A 10,258-nucleotide genomic window follows, 5' to 3' on the forward strand; every position below is an offset into this window, starting at 1 on the left:
AAACTCTGCGGCATCCGCCAAGACTAAAACTCGGATTTTTGACACCCGGGAAGCTATACAACGAGCTGCAGATTCCACGGGCCCATTGCTCGCCTCATCCGAGATGGCGGGGCCCCGCCTGGAAAGCCCACCTACCTTCCACAGAGCTTCTCGATGCAGCTGCGGGTCTCAGCCCGCCAGGCCCAAAGCAACCCTCCCAAGGCACAGTGATACGGGGCATGTGGGCTCCTCCCCGCCCCACAACATCATAACGTGAGGGATGCTCCCCTTCTATCCCGTAGCAGCACCTGGCGGCAAGGTCACTGGAGCTCCGGAGCAGCAGAAAACCTCAAGGAGCTTTCTTCACTCCTCCCTGCTCCCAACAAAGCCGGCAGCGGGAGATAAGAACACTCCGTGCTTCACACAGAGCGGCTCACCAATCTCTTCCTCGTGGCTGCTCTGTCCCCCTCACCATGAGAGGTGTAGCTGTTTGGGTCCCAATCCCATCTTGGGTCTCAAACTGAGAGGCAACACCATAAAAAGAACAAAGCTACTCTCACTGCTACCAGCGTGTTACCATCACCTGAAACAGGGTAGCTCAACCACCCTACTTAAAGAGAGTCTACTGGGGTGACCCCCTCTTCCTCCAAGCTCCGGTGCTGTTCCACTCCTCCTCTTTCCCCACTCAATTCCATGGGCGCCCCGGCCCACGCTTCACCCCCCTCGTCCTCATGCGGATCTAAGGAGCATATATCATTTCCGCACATAACTGGGAGGAATGGAAGACCCCCCTTTCTTCCTCACCGCACTGGTGGCGACCACAGTTTGCAGAAGCACCCACTCTAACAAGGAACAAGACAGGACTTCGGACCCTCATCTTAGTTATCTGCAGTGTACTAAATTCAAATAACAGCCTCGCCTACCCCACGACCACCCTTTGCTCGGAAACTGCTGCACCACTTATCTCACGCTTCGGCAGGAGCCATGGCTAAGCACCTAAAATCTGGTAAAAACTCAGACATTACCACAATGCTAATGTTGTCAGACAAGGGGAAGAAAAATGATCCCCCAAGCTCACTCCGCAGAAATCTCTGGAGGATAAAGGAGCCCTAGCTACCAAGGACGACATACTAGCCTTTATGGCAGACATTAAATCAGAATTTAGGTCATGCATGACGGAGCTCACCACAAAGCTGGAACATACGGACCAGAGGGTGACAGAGGTGGAACAGAGGCTGGGGGAGGTTGAGGATCGCTCCCAAGACTACACATCCACTTTGGGGGAAAGCCAACGCTCAATCAGAACCCTGCACTTTAAGTGTGAAATCCTCGAATTCAATCAGGAAGATCTTGAAAACAGGGCCCGGCACAACAACCTTCGGATCCGGGGGATCCCAACCTCAGTCCCAGCCAGACCTGGCGGAATACGTGGGAGATTTCTTCCAATCTTTACTCCCACAGCTGGACAAACCGCAACTCCTTTTAGACCGCACCCATAGGCTGCGCCCGTGTCGGGGGATGGAATCAGACTGCCCCCAAGACGTAATAACCAGGGTGCACTTTTTCACAACGAAGGAAGCTATCTCAGCCATCAGCCGTTCCCGGGATGAACTAACCTTCCAGGGCTCTCCCCTCCAGATCTATCAAGACCTCTCTCTCCTCACACTTCAGAAGAGGAAATCCCTCAGACCTCTAACCCTCTTCCTTCAAGACCACCAGATTCGATACAGATGGTTCTTCTCGACAGCCCTACAGTTTTCTTACAAAGGCACTTCGCACAGAATTAGCCACCTTGAGGATGCCGAAAAGACCATGCTCCCAAACGCACTCGGATAAACTGTATCGCTCACCCCAGAAGACATGGCAGACAGAGGGCTGATCTCCTCACCGAAACCTAGGCGGGCATCCTGGTCGAAGGCGCTGAAAAATAGCAGGAAAAGATTAACTGCTCCGGCTCGGGTCCCGTGACCCACTGCGGCCTCAAATAACAGAACCCGGCTTCCCTCTTCATTGGGAACTTTCTTTCATCCCATGGAAACCTCACCGATCCTGACAAAGTAAACAAATAGCGATAAATGATGCAGCCCTTTCACGGCCCATGCCCATTTCCAAGGCACATTCCACCTATGAGTCCTTGAAATGTCATACAGTTCTTATTCCCAACCCCAGCCACTGCGGCTGGAGGTATTTGTTTGGGCCAGTTGGCCTGGGGGGTGGCCGCACCCACACCTTCGCCCCTCCCCCACCAGTTAAAGTTCCGGTCACCCGTTCGGGGCCTGTGTTAAAACCCCGGGTGCAGGATGACACACGCTTAACAACCCCTCAAAATGCTGGCTGACTCGCATTCACCCCACTGCCCCGTCACACACCGGACTCAGAAATTTCTCTCCCTTAATGTTAGAGGACTAAACTCTCCCACTAAGCGTAAGATGATGCAGCCGTAGCTCTGCTACAAGAAACTCACTTATTGCCAGCGGACTTTGGGCGACTTCGCTCCCAACACTACCTACTTCAACTCTTCGCCTCAAGTGGCTCCAAGAAAGGGGGCACAGCAATCCTTTTCATGAAGGGACTGAACCCCCAGGTCCTGGACACAAAAACTTGCCCAGAAGGCCGATATGGGGCGGTCAAATGCCTGCTGCTAGGACAGTTATATACCTTTATTTCAGTATATTCCCCCAACACTTGTCAAGCCGCTTTCTATGAATCGCTGAGCTCGTCCCTCTCTTCCTTCGCAGAAGGACAGACTATAATTGGGGTAGACTTTAACGGAGTTCCAGACCCCACAAAAGACAGATCCCGCCCCACCTCCCCTGGGGACTTCACTCTTGCGCTTAGTCTTCTGCATCTGTTCAGATCCCTAAAGATGGTAGACTTGTGGTGGGTGCTTCACCATTCTGAGAGGGACTTCTCCTTCTACTCCTATGTTCACAGAACTTTCTCGAGGAATGACCTCCTCCTGACATCTCCTCAGGTGCTTGCCTACGCTAATGACGTATCTATAGGATCAAGGATCTTGTCTGAATATGCTGCAGTAACTCTAGAAATCCGAGCACATGAACCAATACACAACACCCAGCGTAGATGGACCTTATATGATTCTTAACGAAATGCTGCTACGAGACAGGATTGCAACAGCAATTGAAAACTTCTGCAGAGAAAACCCCAGAGAAGATACCTCCCCCGCAAACACCTGGGACGCCCTGAAAGCGGTGATTCGGGGAGAACTAATCACACAGTGAGTGGCATTCCACAGGGGGAGAGGACAGACTTGCTTGATCCACGAGGAGGAACTTAAGGAAGCAGAAGAAACTCATAAGAAAAATGGCTGGTCCCCTAAAAAGCAGCGAACCATCCGCAATGCACGAAAGAAACTTGAGGCCAACTATGCTGAGCACACAGCTCAGCTTTTGACTAAAGCCAAGCAATTATACTATGTGAAGAATAACAAAGCGAACAAGCTGCTAGTGGCCAAACTGGCTAAAGCCAAAAGGAGCAACACCATCATTGGGCTGCTAGACCCACAAGGCATAATTCACTATGCAGAACCAGATAAGCAACAGCTGTCCTTTATGAGTCTTACCCTGGAAGCCTATGGGTTTGGACCGGCGTTCCGAGCGATGGTCCTAGCTAACTATAAGTCACCAAAGACCCTCCTTAGGATCAATGGCTCCCTCTGCGCCCCAATTCCCCTAACCTGCGGGACCAGACAGGGTTGACCGTTATCCCCGCTTCCATTCGCACTAATCATGGAACCCTTTGCCCAGAAAATCAGACTGAATAACCCCAACAAGGGCCCCCAGGTGGGTCCTTCCCAACATAAAATTGCCCTATATGTGGACAACGTCCTACTCAACATCTCGGAGGCCCGTTCCTCATTAAGGCAGGCCCTCTCTGAAATAAATCGGTACAGAAGGGTCACTGACTTCTCCATTAACTTTGCTAAATTGGTAGCCTTGGGGATAGGCCTGTCCTCGGCTGTTCGTGAATCCTTAGGCCCGATATGTCCCATCTGATGGAAAACAAAGGGGATCCTCTACCTGGGTCCAAGTGTCTGCAAATCCAAGGGACACACACTCTGTGAACTTCCCCCCACTCCTCAAAGAACTAGAAGGTGATCTGAAACGCTGGACGCCCCAGGAAATCTCACTGATGGGAAGTATTACTGCTTATAAAATGAATCTTCTCCCCAGATTTTTATACACCTGTTCACCTCTCCCTGTTGCAATCCCGGCTTTCGCCCTCCGTAACCTGCAGAGGAAAAAGCTCCAATTATCTAAGAAAGCTAGGATCCCCCAAAGGGCAATGCTAGGTAACGCAAGATTGGGTGAACTGGGAGTCCCTGACCTCCAGGCCTATCAGGTGGCAGCACAACGGGCACACGTCCAAGCGTGGCAGGTAACCTCCAACCGTCCCAGATGTGTTGAATTGGAACAATCACGCCTCCCTCTCCCCTTGCGGTTTCTCCCATACATTCCACCCCCTTTGCGAAGGCAATGGAAAGGACTCCTGTTAGCTTCTAAGCACACTATGAACTCCTGGGATTGGGCCCTGAGACGTAAGAGAATCCTGAGGGGGCTAGGCCCCCTATCCCCAGTCTTCCTCAACCCGGCTTTCTCACTTGGAGCAAACCCCCAGAACTTTAAGAACTTGATTGCAGGAGGCCTCTAAACCTTAGGTCAAATATTTGTGGGAGGCCTACCTTGCACCTTTGAACAATGTAAGGAATCCTTTCAGCTGCAGGAAAGAGACAGATTCTCCTACATCCAACTACATCACTGGTGTTCTCACCCTCAAACTCTTCAGGCTGCCACTCGCAATCTCACATCCCTTGAATTGACTCTCAGTGTTCTCCCGGCCCGAGTCAGGACCTCCACCTTACACAAACACTTTCTAGGAGACTTCCTGGCCTCAGAAACTCTATCCATGACTCACTGGGAGGCAGTTCTGGGACATCCTATAGAGGACCAGGCCTGGGTGGATATATGAACCCGAACGCATAAATCATCCCTCTGTGTTACAAATAAGGAATGTGCTTACAAAATCTTGCTATGTTGGTACTATCCACCCCTCAGGCTCCACCACATGAACCATGCACTTGACCCCACTTGCTGCAGACGATGTGGCCTGCCAGGCTCCTTTTTCCTTTTTCCACATGTGGTGGGCATGCCCTAGAATCCAACAGTTCTGGACACTATGTATAGCCAGCATTAAACAGATCACCCAGACAGCACTCCCATTAGATCCTGAGCCTATCCTTTTGGGGACCCCGATCCCAGGAATCTATCCACATTCCGGAAACAAAGCCAAACTGCTAAGCCAATGCCTTTTGGCAGGAAAAATAGCGATCGCCCGCTCTTGGAAATCTGCGGACGGCCCCCTCATGTTCCATTGGTGAGAGAAAATATGGGACATATTGATTGCAGCAAAAATAACAGCTGCTAGGGCAGGGCTTCGTGACCACTTTCAGAACATCTGGGCCCCGTTTTTAGACTATGACCGAAAATTTCCAGCCCTAACCTATAAGCCTTGTAATGCCAGATGGGCCCTGGGTGATGGGGGCATCCCTCCAGGGGGAACATCGGCTGAACTGGACGTAGAGAACACAGACCAATAAAATGTCAGCCCTAGCTGGCAGTCGTTGGAGGGAGGAGGGGAGGGGATTGAATGTGTTTGTTATATGATGATCACTTTATCTTGAAATATGTTGTACTATTGTCACCCTGCCTTGGTTTAAAATAAACATATTTTAAAAAAAATTATAATAATAGCAGCACTACTGCAGGGATAGCCGCTACATGGAGTTATTCCGCTTAGCTCATGACGAAGCTAGGAGCCCAAGCCTGACCGCAATTGACAAAGCTCAATTGTCTTAGTTCGACCCAAATGCACTATTTCTGAGGAAACTCTTGAATGGCTCCCAAATATTACTGGGTCTAGCTGCAGACACCAGGAGTGAACAGTATCCCAGTTCTGTGTCACAGCACCATGACAGATCCACCAACTATTTTCCAATAACGGGCGGAGTCAGACTTGACCATTACATCAAGATGAACCTCTTGGCCAGTAGGATGCATACCGACAATAGTTTCCTGTCATTCTTAGCAAGACCAGGTAGCCACCCAAACATACAAGTAAGCAGATCGTGTGGCACTGCACGACCGTTCACTAGGCTTGACTTATCCACCACCAATCCCCAGAACCCAGAGAGCCTTGGGCATGCAAGATCATATGTATGAAATCTGCGTCCCACTCCCTGCATCTTGGACACCCATCAGCTCTTGCATCAAACCTCATTTGATGAGAGGGAGACAGACAAACTCGATGCAGGACCTTGTATTAATTTAAATCTGGAATTTGATGCGACTCTCAGAGTATAAAGACACATACATGCCTACAATTTGTCGTCTATGTACCTACCAGCATCAGCGCCCACCTTGTTTTGCAAGAGAGCTCCTCACCAGGAGTCGCGCTTTGGGCCATCGGTATGGGGTAGAAACTATTCTCCTCGTATTAGCTGAGTTTATTATGTACTGCAAAATTGGGCCTTTAGTAGGTTCCAATGGGAAGCACGGTGACCAGGCACAAAAAAGCCACCCGGAGCCTGAAGTACTGGAAAGTCCACTTAACATCCCGCTACAACCGGCCACAACCTGCTCCATGGAAAAAATGTTCCTTCTGGGTAGAAGTCATACAAGTAATTTACTCCTAAGCGCAGCCACGCACTCAAAAATGTGCGCTGATCTCCGAGTACGAAGGAGACGACTACAGTGTGACAAATATAAATTAAGCATACACTGTGCTCACCCATTTACAGAAGATCGCCATGGAAAGAGACGCTAAAAAATCAGAACCTGATAAAGACAGGAGAGACAATGTCTCACAGAATAATGGATTAAAGCAATGGAAGAGAGTTGCCGGTGTAAGGAGGTTCGGGAAACTGAAAACTGCCTCCCTGGTGAAGGGATGAGATGGTCCTGCAAGTTTTGCTAGGATCAAGTACTTCAGGGGTTCCCTAATGTGAGGATTCGGGTGATGTGGAGTGCAATGGGGAAGGGAAGAGAGAGGGGACTTTTTAATCTGTTTTCATGTTTAAGTAGTTGAGTCTTTATGTATTGAGTTATTCTATTGAATGATTGATCAAAGGGGGAAGTGACAAAGAGCATGGCAGGGCTAGGCGGACAGGGGGGAGAAGGGCAAGCTCATCCCTGGGGGCCTGTGTACAAGCGGGCATCCCATACAACAGGATTTACATTGCGTGGTTAAATTACAATAATTGTTTGCAATATTTGATTTTGATTTTGAAATACTTGTAACACGCACCTGGCCGACTAAACCGCATCTTGGCGCAGATAGAACTGGAAAACGGGCTGCCTTTACCTCATGGGCAGCCCCAAAGCGCAACTAGGACATAACTAAAACCTGAATCCAGTGTGTTTCTTGGCTGTCTGTGACCTATGTCGGCCAGCTGTTCAAATAGGTGGGTTTTCAATTCCCTTCATATAATGTTTTCTGAGCCCGAATTTCCATCGGTAAACTGTTCCATAAATTGAGACCATACACACTGAATCTCTGGTCACCTCTGGACATACAGTTTGATCCAGGGATTTCCAGTAACAACTTGACACTAGAGCGCAGCCATCAAGTCGGAAGATAAACTGAATTTTCTTAATTAAGTATGGGGGCAAGTTATTCACACACTTTTTCTCACCCTAAAAAATCATCCTTAGTGCAACATTTTGGGCTGTTTGCATACGATACATTTGTGTAAGTGGTATACCTGCCAGTAGTCCATTTCAGTAGTTTACATTGGAATTCACCACAGTCCCAACCACTACTCGGCGGTCCTCCACCAGTATAAAAGGAAGGGCCTCTCATAGGATGTGCTAGATGTAGAAAACTGATTGAACCTTTGTGCTAACCTGGGCTGTACATCCTAGATCTTATTGCCAGATACAACCAAGGTTTTTAATTTTAGGAGGAAACTGTAGATCTGCATCTAGAAGACGAGGAGGAACCGGCCGTCTGGTGTGACTCAGAAAGTGTTTTGGACCGAACAAGGCAATCTAGTTAAATGGCATCCATGCTCTCACCTTCACCAGACAAATGTCAACCGTCTGGAAGGTCTCGTCCGCCTTCCCTAGTTTTACAAAGACTTGGGTGTTATCTGCATAGGAGTGAAAGTTGACCTTAGGCGTTCTGAGTAGATCCATCAAGGGGCGCAGATAGAGATTAAATAGCAAGGAAGAAAGTGATGACCCCTGTGGAACTCCACAGCCCTGCGGGAGAGGGTTGAGGTGCAACCACCCATCTTGACCAGTTGCTGCCTCTCCGAAAGAAAAGAGGCGAACAATTTGCTGGCTTGGGCCGAAACGTTACTGATCTCTCTGAGCCTTCCGAGTAAGATGCAGTGATCCACCGTATCGAAGGCTGAAGAGAGCTCTAGCAAAACCACTTTGAGAAGGTTGTCCCACACCGCTGTCAGTGCAGTCTCTGTCCCAAAACAAGGGCAAAACCCAGATTGCAGGGAGTCCAGTAAAGATTCCTCATCAATGTACTTTAGAAATTGCGAGGTCACAATCCTTACTAGGATTTTAGCCGGCCACGGAAGGCCTGTCACTGGGCTATAGTTTTTCAACTCCCCCGGGTCCAAATAAGGTTTTTTCAAAATGGGTAAACAGTAGCCTTTTTCAGCATGGAAGGTATAACCACAGTTAGCAAACACTTGTTGACAAAAGATGTTACAAAAAGGGCAATATGCTGCGCTTTTAGCCACTTTTGCAGGGATGGGGAAATAGTTGGTCATTTGTGGGTTTCTGATTTTTAAAAAGACCTGCGACATACTCCTCTGTGACTGCTGAAAAAGAGAACGGTTCTCGTTTGGCTATCGCCAATGCTGCCTTTGGGAAGTCGGTAGTACCAATTTATTTGTCAGCTAATAGTATGCTGCCCGTGGCAATATTATTTTGAATCAGCTACATCTTTTTGTAGAAGAAGGAATTGAACTTGTTAGCCTGTTTCACTGAAGCTTCCGTGAATGAGAAAATGCATTTAGGTTGCACTCAATTATTAATAATAGAGAACATTTATTTGGGTTGATTAATTGAATCTTCAATTTCTTTTCTCAGGAATTCAGCCTTGGCTTTAAATGATGGCTTTCTATACTCCAGGGACAGTTCCGTCACTTTTCCAAATTATTCAATATGTTGGGGGTTGGAAGAGGGAGAGGAGGAGAAAGGGGTAAGAGAATGTGCCAGTACACACAACACAAGTTGAGGAAACACAGGTAGGCTCTAAAACCAAAAGGAGACGCAGAGGGGCTCCTGAGACCTGTGAATCAGGCAATTTAAGATAGTTAGGCAAATGAAGGGGGGACATTCTGGAACATTGAAGATTGCCTCGCTAAATGTAAAGGGCCTAAACTCCCTAACAAAAAGGTCTCGGGTAGCAAGAGAATTGGGCAGAAATGACATAGACATTCTATTTATACAGGAAGCCAGACTAAAAAATGGGGATGAATGAAATTACTGGGGAGACATGGAGGGTAGATTTTCTGAGTGTCAGGGCAATGTAAAAGGGGAGGGGATGGGATCTTACGCAAGACAACACGCTCACTGGTGGTTAGTGAAATAAGTAGAAGGCTTGTGAAAGGGTTCTATTGGTCAAAGGTCTATTAGGTAATTTGATGATTATGCTCTGTTCGATTTATAAGCCTCTTTTGCGGAAGAAACATTGTATTTAATGTTACATGCTTAAAATAAATGAAACCTTCTACCTTTAACATTCTTCAACACAATAAAAACAAAACTAAACATTGCTATCTCATAGTAGTTCTAAGAGAATAAAATACTTAAATCACAGCTTTTACATACAAAATTCATAGGTGCATCTCAAAAATGCAATGAATTCCATTTTATTTTATCACTCAACACATATATCACACAAAATATAACAAAATATCATCCATGTTTCTCCAAAAACAAATGACGTCCTTCCCAAAAGGCATTGCCACAAGTATAACTTATTTCCTAACAGTGTCAATACAAAAGACAAAACAAACAAGTTATTTGGGGGGCAAGGGGAAGTGAAGGACTCCGAACACATGTGATCTAATTCAACAATGGAAAGATTTCAAAATAGTGACTACTGCCAATACGGTTAAGGTGGTCCGTCCCGCAAGGCAATGTGTCCAAACATTTTCCCCATCCCCAAAAATAAGTGTCCTTAGTGAGTACTAGGTTCCATCGGATACCTTAGGCTGAGGCGCCTAATCTTCCTA

Source organism: Ambystoma mexicanum, chromosome 4p (genome assembly GCF_040938575.1).
Source record: "Ambystoma mexicanum isolate Mex_15411 chromosome 4p, UKY_AmexF1_1, whole genome shotgun sequence".
Lineage (NCBI taxonomy): Eukaryota > Metazoa > Chordata > Amphibia > Caudata > Ambystomatidae > Ambystoma > Ambystoma mexicanum.